Source organism: Myotis yumanensis, unplaced genomic scaffold (genome assembly GCF_028538775.1).
Source record: "Myotis yumanensis isolate MYYU_CA2020_CCGP unplaced genomic scaffold, mMyoYum1.0.hap1 SCAF_1, whole genome shotgun sequence".
Taxonomy (NCBI): domain Eukaryota; kingdom Metazoa; phylum Chordata; class Mammalia; order Chiroptera; family Vespertilionidae; genus Myotis; species Myotis yumanensis.
Window position 1 is genome coordinate 79,442,052 of NW_027223752.1, and position 4,129 is coordinate 79,446,180.

Here is a 4,129-nt window from a genome sequence, read left to right on the forward strand (position 1 = left end):
AGTCCTGCTAGGCAGGCCTGCATGGCCGTCCTGCCCATTTTTAATTGGATTGTTTGTTCTTTTGGTGTTGAATAGTATGAGTAAACAAAGAGCTTTATTTAGATGTCTTTATTCAGTTTCTTCCAGCTGTTGCTAACACCTTTATACTGTGTCTCCACAACCTTCGATTCTTGCTGGTTCCACATAGCAATGGTCACAAATATTTCACCTTAGGAGGAAACAAATTGGTCTGTTCTAAAGCCCACAGGGTACACCAGAAAGGTGTCCAGCTCCTGGGTCACCCCCACCCCTTCTCCTGGTATCTCCATTCCATGAGAAAGGACCCAGGCAAGAGGCTGAAACTGAGCATGAACCTTGTGCTACTCCATCCTCATCCCTGGATCTCTCCAGGGGATGAAGAAAGACAATTCCATGTTCCTGATTCTCAAATGGAGGGCTTTAAAACTAACCAATGTTTCAAAACCAAAAACAAACCAAACAGCCACGTTAGGGCACAGCTATTTTCACAGACTTATATTTTCATTAACCCACTGTTGTTCTGGGAGGCTTTTCTCTTAATGTCAACATAACTTTTCTTATCTTTCACAATGGCAGAATTAGATAGGAAGAATTAACCAACACTTGAAAAAAATAATCTAACCCTGTGAAAACTCTGCTTTAGGCATAACTTCAGTGAGATGAATATAAACAGGACCGATATCCTCCTGACCCAACCTCCCCTCTAATTCCTGCCTCTAGTCCAAATCCTTGCCCACATCTCATTTCTCTACACTCAGGCATCATGGTCCCTGAAGGGCAAGGTTTTGTGAAGAAGGGGCCTGAGTGCCTTAGGAAAGCTGGACTTGCTCTGGCTTATTAGGTGGCAGCCTATGCTGGCACTGTGGGCACCAACAGGTAAGCCTCTGGAAGCCCCCTGGAGGGCCAAAGGCTGCCTTCCTGACCTGGTGCCCAGCAGGGCACTGCTCTTTCTGGTAGATCTGTGTGTGACTCTTTCTTCCCTGGAACTTACCCTGAAGCCAGCCTGTACTGAATTCCACCACATGATCCATGAGGATCTCAAGTTGCTGAGGTCTGAGGAGTGAACCGAGAGAAAGGGGATGGATCTCAGCTCTGTACAAGGCTTCATTCTTAATGATGTTCCCTCAGCCTGAGAAGTATCTTTGGTCCAACAGCGTATATCAGACAGGTTGCTCCTGGCCCAGAGCTTCCAAGGCTTGTCCTTGATGGGACTTTTCAGATAAGATGTCAGAGGTGAGTTGGAGCACTGGGCTGCAAGACATCTGAAAATTATAAAATGCTAGGAAGCTGCCACTGCCAAAGTGCAGGACCAACATACAGCCACTTCTCAGCACCTCTTGCAGAGCTGTCTCCCCCCAAACACTCTGAGCCATTGTCTCCACTGTGGGAATGGGAGGACTGGTCTGAGATTTCCTTGATGGCAGGGCCCAAGGTCTGTTTTTGGTCCCCAACCTCTTCCTTCCTCTCTCCTTTTCATAGAGGTTCTGGCAGTGGGTTGTTGCCAGACCTGGTTTCTTCATCTGGATCAAATCTAAGGAATAATTTCTTCCCATGGACCTGTGTGTCCTGGATCCACAGGGACTGGAAGCTGGCAGGGTTTAGCTTCTTACTGCTGCTGTAAAGCCCAGGACGCAAGCCGCTGTCACAAAGAACCAAGAGACGCTTCTCATGCAAAAGGCAAAGGGTTTATTTAGTTTCCAACATGTTGGGGCTTACAGCTTACTCTGAACGCAGCAGAGCAGCGGCTGTCAGCCCCGATTCAGAGTTTAAGCACAGGTTATATACTCCTCTAGCAAACGGGGGGAGCAAACGGGGTCATTCTTCTGGGAATCTGGCGCCGTTGTGAATTAATGCCTGTCTGGTTTCTTATCAAGTTGTTTGTTTTTCAGTTTACTCCCGGGCTGCGGCCATCTCCCGTAACCTCCCTGGCTGCAGCTGTCTCCCATAAAAGCTGATTGTTTCATCTCCCCCTTCTGACCTTCCTGATTGCCCTGGTGCCGTTAAATGTAACGCTCTGGTAACGCTCTGGTGCCGTTTGTTCCTTTTCTGACCTTTCTGACCTGATTATATTGGCGCCTCTCACTGCCTCCTGTATTGACCACCTGCTGCCCCACAAAGGGGGAGACCAAATGGTGAAACTTCCTCACAGATGGCCCTTCTGGTATCCTGGCTCCGGGCCGCAGCCCCAGGTGAGGCCTGCAAGCAGCTTCCGGCTCATGGTGAGGTGAATAGTATGAGTTCTTAATAAAATTTAGATATTAGCTCCTTATCAGGTATATAATTGGTGAATATGTTCTCCCATTCAGTGGATTGTCTTTTCATTTTGTTAATGGCTTTCTTTGCAAAAACTTTTTAGTTTGACGTAGTCCCATTTATTTATTTTTTCTTTTGTTTCCCTTGCTTGAGGAGATGTGCCAGAAAAAAAATATTGCTATGAGAAATGTCTGAGATTTTACTGCCTATGTTTTCTTCTAAAATTTTTATGGTTTTGAGTCTTATATTTAAGTCTTTCATCATTTTGAGTTTATTTTTGTAAATGGTGTAAGAAGGTGGCCTAGTTTCATTTTTTTGTAAGCATCTATTCAATGTAAAGGTATCATTTAAAAAAATAAAGTAATATTTGATTGGTTTTGTTTTTATGCACATTTTATTGCTGGGTTTGCTTGGATGGGGGTCCTGAAAATGACAAAAAGATATGGAAGAATCGATATGCACTGGGGTCAATACTAGGAGGTTTCTGGAAAAGGAGAGCTTTGAGCAGGTTTTGAAGGGTAAAAAATGCACAACTCCTACCTGCCTCCAGGCCTGATCTGCTGTTCCTTTTCCTAGAAGCATTCTCAATGCCTCTTTGTCTTCCATGCTGGCTCCTCCTCACCCCTGAGATCTGTTACCTTGACACCCAACATGAATAACAATTCACCCTGTTATTTTCACCCATGCCATTGTTTATAAATGTGAAAGATGCTTAAGCAATTTCTCCTGCATCTTCAGCTTATGTGTGCTTAACCTTATTGAAATTTATAGTAAAATCCACATGACTTTGTTTAAATGTCTTCACACTCCCCAGGTATTCTGCCTCATTTTAAACCACCAGTAAGTGAATCTAGAATTGACAGGTAAAATTGTCACAGGAGATGCTCTTAAAACATCCAGTCTCCGTTTTGTTTCATCTCCAGTGACTCATTACAAGATTTTCCTTTCAGTTGTTCTTACCAAACCGACTGGGTTCCAGGGACAATTCCCTTGACCACCTGAGCTAGGTTAGCAAATCCAGTCTGTGCAGCAGCACTGGATTACTATTCTCCAGTGCTGTCAATTAATTGCCTTTAAAAAATTTTTCAACTTTTTATATAGTAGTATTGGTATAAGCAGAAGCTCAGTTATCAATGTATTCTAGTTCTCTGAAGATTCTGTGGTCTAAGAACAGGTAAGTGGAAAGATGAAAAGTCAAGTAACAACAGGAAAAAATTTTGAATTGTTATATTCAGTTCAGTTTCAGAAAAATAGTGTTAATGATAGAATCTTCATTTGCAGATATCAATTCAATTTTGGTGTGGTTAGGTAGGTTATAATGTAGGGAAAAGGAACAGATCACATTAGGGAGTGTATAAGGAGCTATATGATTGTTCAGAAAAGCAAATAACTGACTTACTTTTACTTGGTGCTAGAAGTGTGTCTCAGGTTTCCAAGGTAAAACTAAAGCTATGGAGGAGAGTCAGGATCAGGACAATGCAATACCTTTAGCATAGGCAAGGGATTTGGTGTTTCAAATGATGACTTAGAAGAAGAGTTATTTACTTTTTATCTCATTAACTTTTTTTTATTGGAGTGAAGGGAAATTAATAATTCACAGAAGTTAGAAATTAAAACCACTTCCTCTGTTTTATTTCTGTATTTACAGAGAAGCTAAAAAAGGAAGAAATTCACCTCAGGTATTTCTTGAGACCAGAACCAAATGATGCACACAGAGTTTGGAGAAGGATTGACTGGTAAAGTGTCTTCCTGAGAATGTACTTGACCCCACCTGCATGTCTATTGACATATCTACCATCATTTTTCACTGTTATATAGAAAAAAATCTTTATTTATTGGGCATTTAGTTGTTTTTTCC

At 42.4% G+C, this 4,129-nt stretch overlaps 1 pseudogene; it reads right to left on the bottom strand.

The window, feature by feature from the left end:
- Positions 1-827: 827 nt before the first annotated feature.
- On the bottom strand, positions 828-2,877 carry LOC139005880 (endonuclease 8-like 2 pseudogene; annotated as a pseudogene).
- Positions 2,878-4,129: the final 1,252 nt, after the last annotated feature.